At 34.9% G+C, this 12,722-nt stretch overlaps 1 pseudogene; it reads right to left on the minus strand.

Moving 5' to 3' along the window:
* Nucleotides 1–11,228: 11,228 nt before the first annotated feature.
* LOC140887114 (fasciclin-like arabinogalactan protein 17) lies at nucleotides 11,229–12,077 on the minus strand (annotated as a pseudogene).
* Between the last annotated feature and the right edge of the window lie 645 nt (nucleotides 12,078–12,722).

The raw sequence follows: 12,722 nt of genomic DNA on the forward strand, positions 1-12,722 counted from the left end.
TGAAGAAAACCAAGAGTATAATTTGAATATTATATTCAATCAAAGCAAGTTTGCTGAAATACAGAAAACAGGGTTTTCTAATTCAAAAACAAATCTAATAGACCAACCAGGAATACTAAGTAAAATTTCAAATTTTATTAATCCCAGGAAAAATTTAATTTATTATTCGATTCGTACAAAAGAACGATCTTGTAAAATAAATAACGAATCAAGGTCTAATACTCTGAAGTTATTAACAACTCAAGATATTAATACCATCATGGCAAAAGCCAGTGAAAAAGAACGATCTGAACTGAAATATGTTCATATCGGAGGAATTGAAATAATAATATCAGCTCACTACCGAGAAGGAATAGATACACCAATTGAAATAACAGTTCGTGACAAAAGAATACGTAATTTCGAGGATTCTATCCTTGGAAAAATTGAAGGAAATTTATGTTACAAAAAGATGAAATTTTGTATTTATGTTACAAAAAGATGAAATTTTGTATTTATCCACAATACAATATATCTCTTTTTGATAAAAACATAAATGACGTTTTAACATTAGATTATTACTTTTATAGAAATAATCTTATGTTAACAAAAAACCATCCGATCAATATAAACTATGTTGTCGGTTTAGCAATAAGTAATAATTCTCAAACAGGAATATTTCAACAAAACCAACTATTTTTGTTGAAAGAATGTTTGAAAATATTACAAGAATTGAACACCCTCGAAAAGCATTTATTGAAGAAATAAATCCCTATAAAAGATGGAGTTCAGATGACCTCCAAATCACAAAACAGTCTGTACCAAGAAGATCATTATCATTTGCTAGAAATGATGAAGATATTCTTGATAAGATTGGAACCATGAATCAAAATATTCTTAAAATTAAACAAGCTATTGTTAATGAGTCAACCTCATCGCAATGACGCCCTTAATAAAATTAGAAAAAGATCTAGGAGATTTAGAAAATAATATTAATAAGATCAATCTATCAATACAAGAATTAGAGAAGAATTTCAAAGAATATATTGATTTAGCAACGACTAGATTAATAATTGAACAAGAAAGACATAGTAATGAAATATTAAACTATCTTAAGGAAGTTCTTCCAATAGATAAAGAAAAAAGAAAAATGAAAGAAGAACCACCATTCAAAATTGAATCATGGTATAGAAATCCCCTTAGTTATGGAAAATATAAGTATGAAGATGTTTAGTGAAACCGATTCATCTGATTTTGAACAAATAGGAGTAAATACAGAAGAATTATATCATTTAGAATTATATCATTCACATCAGGACTCAGAACAATACAGAGATATGGATATTTCAGAATCGGAATCTGAAGATGATTCTAGACCACGATTAAACCTAAGAACGAATGTAGAAGGTAGTGGTGGAAGAGATGATGAAGAATTTAAATATAACAGAGACCAATACTCTGGATCTTATAAAGATGTTAGAGATATTCTTAGAGAATCAAAAACATCAGGATTTGTGAAACAAAATATCTTAGATTTAGGATGTTCAACAGCCAAAGAAAGAAAATCAAAGATAGATCATTGGGCAAATGAACTATCAGTACAAATTCAATTAACACCATTATTAGACAAAAGTGAGAATATTCAAGTTTTAACTCATGGGATGATAAAAATGACACTGGTAGGAGCATTAAGAACTTGGGCTGAAAACCTAGTAATTACTAATCTACCACAAGGAATGACAGGACATCGATATTTCGAACTATTTGTTGATGCCTTGTACCAAGAATTTTTAGGAGTTTCTAATAATGATGCTAATTTGGTAGCTAAGAATATAGAACAAAATAGAGCAATCTTTATATTATATAATATTAAATTATGCAATTTATGTTACTTAGAAGAATTTATTTGTGATTATGAAACAAACTATTATCAATTAATAGATGCTGATAAAAAAAAACATTATAAACTAAGTATCTTTAATAAGATACCTAATATACCTATACACAGTAAAGATGAATTCTTAACTAGTCCTTATGCTAAAACTTTAGGAGGAGCTATTAAATTCATCAAAGACATAATAACAAAGAAATGTCATGAAGTAACACTAAATAAAAGAATCTCTAAATCCTACAAACAAAACAATAAACTTTGTTGTGACAAAATGGAATTCTCAGTAAAAGAATACGGTTGCAAAACAAACATGTCATACAAATATTTAAAACGACAGAAACAGAATAAATTTAATAAACCTTATAAATCTTTTAATAAGAAATTTATTCCCTATAAGAAAAAGAAATTTAAAAAAAATTTCTTCAGAAAACCTTATAAAAGAAAATTTTATAAAAAGTTTGATAACAAAAAACCACATTGCCCAAAGGGTAAAGGAAAGAATTGCACATGTTGGTTGTGCAACGAAGAAGGACATTATGCGAATGAATGTCCAAAACGAAACGAAAAGAAAAATAAAATTAAACTTCTTGAAGAAATATATACTATTGGATTCTATCCCGTAGAAACAATTGAATTTTCATCTGATGATGAAAATATTTATTATCTTGATGAATCAAGTGAATCAGATTTTGAATCCGATTCCACATTTGATAATTCAAGAAATAATAATGATTAAAATAACGACAAGGGCATTTTCAGAAAGACAAATATAGGGAGTAAATTGATTTTATGTTTGATTTAGGGAGTTATCTACAAGTTGCCCTTATATTATTATTATTATTATTATTATTATTATTATTATTATTATTATTATTATTATTATTATTATTATTATTATTATTATTTATGTTCTAATATTTTTCCATTTTATATTCACTAATCACTGTACTTTAATCTTCATTTTTATAATATTTAATTAATAAATACAATATTCTTTATTGATGGTTCTTTTTATGATAAAGTTTAATGATTACTGTAACTTCTATTAAACTTTTACTTGATTAAAATTTATATACAAAGAGAGTTAAAAGATCAGCAGATTGTTTGGATTTAGCTGATTCAAATTCATAAATGTACAAAAACAGAATGCACAAATTAATAATATCATTCATTAAACTATCAAAATTTATATACAAAGAGAGTTAAAAGATCGGCCAAAATTGTCTCGCTATTAAAAAAATTGTGCTGAGTTTTGATTTTGACGGTTGATCGATAATTTTGGTTGGGAAAACTAAAAAAAATATATTAGGTAAATTTATAATATAGTCGTATTAGATTTCTGAGTCGATTCCACATAGACAAATATTCAAATACTAGAATTTTAATAACTTAACCTACACTAGAAAAAATAAATAAAATCCGAGGATAAAATTATTAATATAAATTAATTAACTACGGAAATTTTCTATTAAAGCTACCGGTAGTTAATGATCGAGGAATGATTCAAATAAAAGACTAAGACATACAACGATACTAAACTCTACCACGTAGACAAATGTTAAAATCCAATTAATTATCAAATTCTTGCAAAATCACACTGAAATTCCCTAAATTAATTATTAATATATTTTTAGAATAAAAAAATCATATATAAATCTAACCTCCCAACTATTTTTAATTGAGTTTGATTAGATTTCGATGATAGAATTCTAGGTTTCACCAAAACCGCATACTAACTCGAAATCTGTTTTGCGTGATTAAATTAGCTAAGCATGTGTAAAGTAGTAAACATAATTAAAGGATTTTAATATGATAAAACCAAGTGGAAAATTGACTCCCGAATTTTCAGAAATGGTACGTAGGACAATAAGAATTCAGGCAGTTTGGAAGAACCAAACTTGAGTCAAGGGATTTCGAAAGATCCGAATTGTTTGGATGGACAGGATGTTGTTCAGAAGCATAGGATGAGATCGAAACGTCCAAATATGAGATCGAACCTTTCGAAGTTTGATAGGCTATGCGCACTATTGACGTGTCAAAAGTGTACGGATACGAGGAAATTCATGCATATCGGAGCTTTCGAAGTGGGAATTCAGAGCTTTCGAAGAGGATCGTAACTTCCGAAAATCAGATCAGAGCTTTCGATCAGGGATGTTCGGAGACGTTGAAAGCATGAGAGTTCAGACCTCTCGAACTAGGGATTGGACCGTCCGAACTTCACCTTTAAATAGGTCATGAATTTCTCACAATTGAGTGTGTGTTTGAGGTGTAATTGTGTATCAGTGTATATTATTAGTGTTTTTAGCTTTATACTCGAGGTCCGGGTGATAGAGAGGTACTATGGGACTTGTTGATGTGAACCTGGTTGATTAATGAAAAGCAACACGAAAATAAACCAATTTGTTCCCTCAGATTAATTAAACACAAGACTCAATTGATGTTTTCGATTTTTTTAAGACAAGTATAATCTCATGGAAAAATAACAAAAGATAGAATTAAATTTTCATATTTAATCGATGAACGACTAGTAATAAAAATTATGAAAACAATTGAATTCAATGAGACCTTCAGATTACTTGTATTTGACAATCTTCAATGAAGAACAATTGACAAACGCCACAAAGTTTAATAACTTTGATAAGTTTGATTTAGAACAAAGCCTAAGCTTCAATAAAATTCTTGAGAGAATTTTAGACTGAAAAAATAAATAATCAAATTAATCTGTTGTGTTCAACAATGAATGTAATTGTTCTATATATATTACATCTCAAAATAATATAAAATAATAGCAAATATATCAAAAGATATCATGGAAAAGTTTCCAAATAAACCAAAATACTTAAAATAAATAGTATAATAAAATACTAGCAAAATCCTGCACATACACAAACACCCCAACTATGTGCAATCGCCGATCTCGCGCTGGAGCGCAAGTCAGTCCCGCTCGAGCACGCCAGATTAAGGCACTCTATGGAATTCATCTCGCGCTGGAGGGCGCAAAACGCTCGCTCGAGCGTGCCCGAAACTTGATGCTACTAGAATTGCAACTTGCGCTCGAGCGCAGAAATCTCCCGTTGGGGCGCGAGTTATGTCGTCCAATTTCTCATTTGATAATTCCACTGATTCTTCCAGGCTTCCGTGCAATTCAAGGACATTACAACTTTCCTCGAAACGAACTCCAAATATTCCACCGCTCTCTTGGTAATTTATCAACATATTTTGAAGAGCTTCCTTGAACTGCTTAAATCGCCTTCTTGTAACTGGTCTAACTGGCAACTTTAATGGATCTCTCACATTCTCCGCAATACGATCCACATGCGAGTTGTCCACGATCGCATCATCCTTCCTTTCTTAAAAAAGATTTGTCCTTAAATCTCATTCATCACCTACATCAAACAAAGAAAGATCAGCAACAATAAAACTATTACTCACATTAAACTCACATGACAAATCTAGTTTGTAGGCATTTTTGTTGATTCTCTCAAGTACTTGAAATGGACCATCCCCTCTAGGCAACAACTTTGAAAGCCTCTTCTCAGAAAAAATGCTCTTTTCTCAAGTGCAACCAAACCCAATCACGGGGCTCAAATAGAATCTTCTTTCTTCCTTTGTTCGCTTGCTTAGTATACTGCAGATTCTTTTTCTCAATATTCTCACGCACTTTCTCATGCAAGCTCTTAACAAATTCAGCTTTCTTCTTACCATCCATGTTAACCCTTTCACTCATAGGTACAAACATTAAATCCAACGAAGTCAATAGGTTAAAACCATAAACAATTTCAAATGGCGAATAGCTCGTAGTAGAATGCACATTACGATTATAAGCAAATTCAATAAATGAAAAACACTCTTCCTAATTTTTCAAGTTCTTTTTAATGATAGAGCGTAACAATGTTCCTAAAGTTCTATTCACTACCTCAGTTTGTCCATCAATTTGAGTATGACAACTAGTAGAAAACAATAACTTAGTTCCAAGTTTACACCACAATGTTTTCCAAAAGTAACATAAAAATTGAGTATCCCTATCAAAAACAATACTCCTAGGCCTACCATGCAATCTAACAATTTCATTAAAGAATAAATCTGCAACATGCGAAGCATCATCTGATTTTTGACAAGCAATAAAATGTGTCATTTTAGAAAACCTATCAACCAGAACATAAATAGAATCCATTCCTTTCTTAGACCTCGGTAACCCAATAAAAAAATCCATAAAAATATCTACCCAAGATTCACTAGGTACTAGAAGGGGAGTATACAAACCATGCGGTTGTGATCTAGATTTTACCCTTTTACATGTCTCACACCGCTCAAAAACTCTCTCTACATCATGCTTCATTTGTGGCCAATAAAAATGCTCATGCAAAACTTGATATGTTTTAGCCACACCAAAATGACCCATTAAACCACCACCATATGATTCTCTAACAAGTAACTCCCTAATTGAAATTCTAGGAATGCACAATCTATTTTCCTTAAACAAGTAGCCATCATGAAAATAAAATTTTCCTTGAGGACTATGCATACATGACTTATGTATTTCACCAAATTCACTATCACTAGAATACAATTCTTTCTCATGTTCAAAACCCAAAAACTTAACATCTAATGTAGTTAAGAGTACGTACCTTCGTGACAACGCATCCGCTACCACATTTTCCTTGCCCTGCTTGTATTTTATGACATAAGGAAAAGTTTCCACAAATGACACCACTTTGCATGTCTCTTATTCAACTTTTGTTGTCCTTTGAGATGCTTCAAATATTCATGATCCGTATGAATCACGAACTCTTTTGGCCTCAAGTAATGTTTCCACGTCTCGAGCACTCGCACTAGAGCATAAAACTCATTATCATACGTTGGATAATTCAACGCTGCTCCACTCAACTTCTCGCTGAAATATGCCACTGGCTTCCCTCCTTGCATCAACACTCCTCCGATCCCTACACCTAAGGAATCACATTAAATTTCAAAGGTGTTAGAAAAATCAGGAAAAACTAATAATGGATAATTAATTAACTTTTTCTTAATAAGATTGGAAGACTTCTCCTATTCATCTTCCCAGTAAAACAGAATGTTTTTCTTAATCACCGCAGTCATAGGTGCCGCCAACGTGCTAAAATCGCTCACAAACCTCCTATAGAATCTTTCAAGCCCATAAAAACTTTAAACTTGACCAATCGATGTAGGCGTCGGCCAATCTCAAATAGCACTAACCTTTACTTCATCCACTCTTACACCTTGTGCACTCACAACAAAACCAAGAAACACAAGCTCTTTTGTACAAAACACACACTTTTTCAGATTAGCATATATGTGTTCAACACACAATGTGACTAGTACAAATCTCAAGTGTTCCACATGATCATCCAAGTTCTTGCTATATACCAATATATCATCAAAATAGACAACAACAAATTTTCCAATATATGCAAGAAAAACATGATTCATTAGACGCATAAAAGTACTAGGTGCATTTTTGTCAAACCAAAAGACATAATCATCCATTCATACAAACTATACTTTGTTTTGAACGCAGTTTGCCACTCATCTCCTTCTCTTATCTTAATCTGATGATATCCATTTTTAAGATCAATCTTGCTGAAAATACTAGAGTCATGCAATTCATCAAACATATCATTTAGTTTAGGAATATGATGCATGCATAAACTTGATAGTAATATTTTTTATAGCTCTACAATCCACACATATACGTCAAGATCTGTAGTGACCCGTACCATGATCACCTACTAATCAGAAGCTTAAGCATATAATTAAACATTAAATAATCTTAATCAGAGTAACTGCGGAAATAAAGTAAGTCAAATACCATGTAAGCAAAATCTAGGGGTCAACTCTGCTATCCAGCCTTAGTCACCACTTAACCTCCCTATCCCTGGGAGAACTACCTGCAACTACCCCATGGAATAGGGCATCCAGCCATTGGAAAACAACCGGAATTGAGCCTAACATGCTCAGTACGAGAGTATGAGTATACAATATTAAATGTGCATGAATGCAAATGAACAGGGTACCAAGACACTCGGGTTAAGAATATTTGATCAAGAACAAACTTGGTCTTTAGTATGTGACATGCTGAGCCGTCGCAACAGGAGGTGACCGACATACCCAGATGTCCTGATAGTGACCTAACACAAGTACACATGTCCAACCAATCATCAGTGACCTGACACGAGCTCATGTGTCCAACTGATATTGGTGACCTAACACAAATCTATGTGTTCAACCATCTACTGACATGATAGGGTAAAAACCCAGTACAGGATACCATAAGGATACAGGCTCGATATGCTCATATAAGCAACATGCAGTCATGACATGCTGTATATAAAGGCATATAAAACATGTAGTCACATAATCCATGCAAACACATAATACATGCATACTCAATCTGAATATCTCGAATAATACTTCCGTACCTTACTAAGGCAGATCCTAGAAGCTCCCCCTCTAGGTCCAAGTCTACCATGCAGCACTACAATACATAATTACCATGTATTACCTAACATGCCAAACATCACCTAACATTCTTTAAAAGCCTTAATTAAACTATAGTCTACTCCCTATTTTCTATAGGGAACCAAAGCCATACCTTCGTCCGTCGTCAGCCCATTGATGTCGCATGCCCCAGAGCCTGGGCATAGCCTAGCTACGACCCCTGGACGCCTCGCTAGAGCTCCGCCGCCTGGATGCTACTGCAGACTCTATCCCCTATAAAAATATACTATTTCCTACTACAACTCTTAAAGAAAGAGTCTTGAAGCCCTTAAATAGAGCGATTACTGGGAGAGGAGAGGAAATTCACACTTCAAAATGAGGGATTCAGACCCCTATTTATAGACATCGATCGGAAGCTCCGATCCCCTGATCGGAAGCTCCGATCTGCGCATGCATGCCACGTGTTCCATTCTCCTTGACACCTGTTTCTGGTTGAGATCGGAATCTCTGATCTCAAGATTAGAAGCTCCGATCTGCTCGGAAGCTCCGAACTGTTTATCATGCTTCCGAACTGGTTTTGGATCCCTGGGACCCTCGGGACCTATCCTATCATTTTCGGACGTTTTGAATCTTATTTTCCACTTATTTTTATCAAATAATGACTCCTTAAACATGTTTTGCCACTTTCAAAATTATATGACATTTCTTAACATGCTTAAAAATCACCTGATCTTGTAAAATGGAACCGGGCTACTACAAGATCCATCTTTCTTAAGCACTAACAACACAGACACTGCACAGTGTGACATCGATTCATGCACAAAACCTTTATTTAAAAGTTCACTTACCTATTTTTGCAGTTTCTTTGTCTCCTTCGGATTGCTCCTATAAGTTGGACGGTTTGGCAACGCACTACCGGGCACGAAGCCGATCTGATGTTCAATCCCTCTCAAAGATGGTAACCTTTGAGGTAGATCATGCGGAAACAAATCCTCGAACTCCTAAAAAAGAGATGTAACAACGCTCGAAAGATCTTCATCTATATTACATGTATTTATGAGAACCTCCTTATAAAAGATCAACACAAGTGGAATACGAGAATGTAAAACATCTCTCAACTTACTCTTTCGGGCTATGTACATCTTTTTTTCAGCCTCTTTTCTTTCACTTTTCTTTTATTCTTTTGTTTTCTCACTTTTTTTTCTAAGGTCATCTCACTTTTTTTATCACTATTTTTTTTTCGGCCTACTCTATTTTTATTTTATTTGATCCTCCAATACTTGATTTGGAGACATGGGTAATAATACAATGGACTCTTTTTCATAGTAAAAGAATATTTATTCTTAAATCCATCATGTAATACCCTCCTATCAAATTGTCACGGTCTACCCAACAAGATATGGCAAGCATGCATAGGCACCACATCACACAATATCTCATCAACATACTTATCGATAGAAAATGAGACCGCTACTTGCTTGGTCACCTTCACCTCAGCACAGTCATTAAATCACTTCAACCGATATGGCTGATGATGTTTTAGATTAGGCAACCCCAATTTTTCAATCAACTCACAAATAGTTATATTCGTACAACTCCCACCATCAATGATGAGACTGCACACCTTACCATTCACAAAACAACAAGTATGAAAGATATTTTCTCGCTGACTCTCTTCCTCCTCCTTAGGTAGGACATTTAAAGGGAAAATTACTTTTTTGGTCATGTATGTTCATCAATTTGCGATTTCAGTCCTTTATATTTTCAGATTTTAGTTTTAGTCCGCTATCTTTATTTTTTTTGGAAATTTTAGTCTTTTTTTTCGACGTGGCGCTGACGTGGCACCAATTCAGTGCTGATGTGGAGCTGATGTGTACAGTGTCACGTAAGCATTTTCAAATAAAAAGGACCGAAATTGCCAAAAATCAAAACATGCAGGACTAAAACTGAAATGTGAAAACATAGAGGACCAAAACCGCAAAGTGAAAAACATACATTACTAAATTTGCAATTTTTCCGACATTTAAAACTATCCTAGTCACCAACATTTCACCAATCACCACACCAAATCCCTCATCATCTGGATCCCCCAAGGCAGGCATATAATCATAATTTTCAATATCCTCCTCACTCTCAGACTCAACATCACCACAATCATTAATAATCATTAACTTCTTATTTGTGAATTGGCTAGCAATATGGTCAATACCTTGACATCTAAAGCACTTGATATCTCTAGTATGATTAGAAGAAGTTTTAAATTTACCTTGATTTGTGCCTCCGGTTTGGTGTCATATTTTGGTTTGGACACCGGTTTGCTATACTCTCGTTTTGCAACGTTTGGACACCAAGAAGTCAACGACCTCCACCAGATGTAGCTGGAGAAGCTCCTCTTCTCTTGAGTTGTTGCTCCACTTTCGTGGCCGTCTGCACCATCTCATCCAAATCAAAGCAATGACAAAGCTCCACTTGATCTTGAATCTCCCTATTCAAACCACACATGAAACGTACCATAGTAGCCTCACTATCTTCCTCAATATTATTCCGGATCATCGTGGTTTCCAAATCCTTAAAGTAATCCTCCACCCTCCTAGAACCCTGTTTCAAAGTTTGCAAGCACCTAAAAATTTCAAGATAGTAGTGGTTAGGCACAAACCGCTTCCTCATGACTCACTTCATTTCATCTCATGTCTCAATAGACTGCTCACCACACCTCCTACTAGTGGTAACAAGCTGATCCCACCAAATTAATGTGTAATCCATAAATTCCACCACTGCCAACCTCACTTTCTTAAGATCAAAATAGTGATGACAGTCAAACACGAACTCTACCCATTTTTTCCACTACGCTTCTTGATCAGAATTCCCATGAAACGACATAATTTTCATCTTAATACTACTAATCATTTGGAGCAAGAACCGTGAGAACGTAGCCTTCCAAAACCAATATCCCCATCTCCGAAGACAATGAGGTGAGATTCACCAAAATATCAGCCATCTCGTTGTATCCGCCGCAGAGGAGGAGGGTCTGGATGAAGTCCTTGACCTGCCCCTCGCCGTCGAAGTGGTAATGGGGTCCACCAAGGCCGGGAGCTGGCGCCGGGGCCAATGATGGGTCGGGGGCCATGGCATCAAAACTGGGAAAGATCGGAGGTGTACCGACGACGGGCACAGGTTTCTTCATCCTGTTTGTTCTTGGGCCAACTTCCAACGCGCCTTCCGGCAAGACGATGTCATCTGATTGAACAACCTTGGCCATTCCAACGATTTTTTCACCATCTCTCTCCTTTAACATAATCTTCTCATTAAAAGCATCGTGGCAGAGACTTGTATGATGAACGAGCTCCTTCTTCCCGGCCACGACAGGCCAGTGACGGGTCTGAATTCTCGCCAAAATAATATGAAATAGAAGAATATTTTGCAGGTACTTGAGATTTCCAGGCTCCAGCAAGAACCTCTTAGACTCAGGATCCAAATCCTATTGCAGGGACTCATTTCTTGGAGCAAAAATGGTGATGTGATGCCTGGATATAGCTTCTTCAAGAGTCTGCAACAACATCTCTTTCTCCACAAGCTCCAAGAGCTTGGTGTAGTGAGAATCCAAAAGGGCCACAAGAACAGAATTGGAATTTATCTGAGAAGTCGAGTTTGCCGACAAATTATCAGGTAATGCAGAAGATTTAATGGCCAGAAAACTAAATAATGTGAGTAAAAGAATATTTGGGAGGCCATAGATCACAGAATCCATGGCTGGAGAATATTATTTTCTTGCAGAAGAATAATTTTTTTGAGATTATTTTTGTCCCTCTCTCTCTTGGAAGACTGAAGAGTGTGTTGTGTTGTTCAAGGAAATGAGTTTACTTGGCTTAGGAGAGTGGGAAGTATAGTTTGTATTATTTGGTGGAACATTATGCTTAAACATAACCCATAATTTACATATCAACTTAGTACAAAATTTCAAATCTTAAACTTAGTATTGATACAACCATATCAAATTAACTTAAAATAAACTGTCATAAAACATTTATACATCTGTATCGAATTCTGGTGTATAATATGCTACTGATCTCCTACTCCCTAGTACTTTCTCTAACTCTCAGCTCCGTCCATCCTGCGACCTGCCCCGTGGAATGGAGTGTCCAAGATAATAACTAGGACGTGAGAAACTAACGCCCAGTACATAAACATGAGTAAACATATGTATATGATCCATGCAATCGTGATGACTGGTAACGGATCATCTGATAAGTCATGCTCAGTACAAGCGTCACATGAGTGTTGCAACCTCACGGATCAACCTCTAGGTACAACCACACACGTCTAGTACATCGGAGTAATCAGACATACATGTCCCCACCGTCACGACACTCCCAATGATAGACTACATACAATT

This window comes from Henckelia pumila, chromosome 3 (assembly GCF_033568475.1).
Source record: "Henckelia pumila isolate YLH828 chromosome 3, ASM3356847v2, whole genome shotgun sequence".
Lineage (NCBI taxonomy): Eukaryota > Viridiplantae > Streptophyta > Magnoliopsida > Lamiales > Gesneriaceae > Henckelia > Henckelia pumila.